This window comes from Parus major, chromosome Z (genome assembly GCF_001522545.3).
Source record: "Parus major isolate Abel chromosome Z, Parus_major1.1, whole genome shotgun sequence".
Lineage (NCBI taxonomy): Eukaryota > Metazoa > Chordata > Aves > Passeriformes > Paridae > Parus > Parus major.
The window spans coordinates 64,056,464-64,058,039 of NC_031799.1; positions in this window are offsets into that span (position 1 = coordinate 64,056,464).

Sequence of the window (1,576 nt, forward strand, 5' to 3'; positions counted from 1 at the left end):
CCAAGGGACCAGATGTCCACTTTGGGACCGTAGGGCTCTCTCCTGACAACCTCGGGTGCTATCCAGCGAGTGGTCCCGGCCAAACACCTCGGTTTACTCTGCTCAGGGCTGAGCACAGCACAGAGGCCAAAATCAGCTGAGGAGACAAACAAACACTGCTTCAAAGAGGAAACCAAGGGAAAATGTTCCTCAGTCTAAGTCTCAGAATGCAATGCTGAATCAAGGTGGAAAAGGAGCTGTGCTCTTGTGCAGCCTCAGGGCTGCAGCCATGCATATGGGGAATTGTCCACTCAGCAAACCCAAACCATTCACACCATGGCTTTTCCTCATTCACCTGAAGCTTTAGACTGAACTTCTCTCCCTCTAGAGTGGGCACACACAAGACAACCTTGACACCTTGTTGCTCTCTACACCTCTTAGCACCTTGCAGCAGTGCCCTGAGCTTGCAGGAGATACACATCTAGATGTGTATAAGAGACAGTTGCAGCAGTGCCCTGAGCTTGCAGGAGTGCTGCATGCACTCTCAGCAGCAGCTGGCAGCCACTCCAAAGCAGCCCCACACCACCTCCCCGCAGCGCTGCACCTGACCGAGAATACCCACCCAACTTGACAGAGCCATCCAGGCCCAGAAGTATATTGTCACTTTTGATGTCTCTGTGGATCACGTCATTGGCATGAAGGAAGGCCAGGCCTTGCAGGCACTGGGAGAGAAAAAAGAAACGGGAAGCCAAAAGTTAGCCTGATCTGATTTCATCACATGCAAAAGGAAACTGCTCCTGAAGATTCACAGATCTCAAAGGAGCAGTGAGTGGTGGCAAGAGGGAGAGCTTGCTGCTTCAACTCTAGGAGAGCATGATCTTTCCAAGGGAAGACGTATTAGTTGCTGAGGGGGAAACATCAGTCCTTGTTCGAGACTGTCCCCTGCAAAGCCAGTGGGAATGAGTGCTGCTGCAGCTGATGTGCTTTCCCCATCCGGAGGACAAGCAATGGTTTGCCAAAAGAGAAGTCCCTGCCTTGGGTACCAAGGGGATGACTGTCAGCTGGGAGACTGGAGGACAAGGAGTTATAAGCCTGCCTTGACAGCAAACTCAGAAGGAGTCCTTTTGTCAGTTTTCAGCAGCAAGCACCATGGTGGGGGCCATGCCATCCTTTGAAGGCCAGACCTGTGAGAGATGAGCCTCTCTCTGGCTTTGCCATTGGTTTAAAACTCAGACATCAGCCCCTTTGCACTTATAGGCAAAGAAGGCAATGCAGAAAGGTTCTGGGCAAAGGCATGGAGGGGCAAAGCACAGAACAGAAAATAAAACTGCAAAAGAGACAGAGAGTTCAACAACAGCAGGTAAGTGTAAAGAAGACTGCAGTACAGGCAGGACCACTGGCAGGCAGTTCAGTCCAGATGCTCTTGCTTCTCTGAAGCGTAAGAGCAATGCAGAAAGAAAGCTCTGAACATGGAATCACTCACTTAGCAGCGCCTTCCAAGGACAAGCCATGCCAAGCCATGCCAAGCACAAGCAGGATCCCTTACCTCCCGGCAGACCGTTGCTATGTGTCCTACAGCCATCGTTCCCATGTGGAT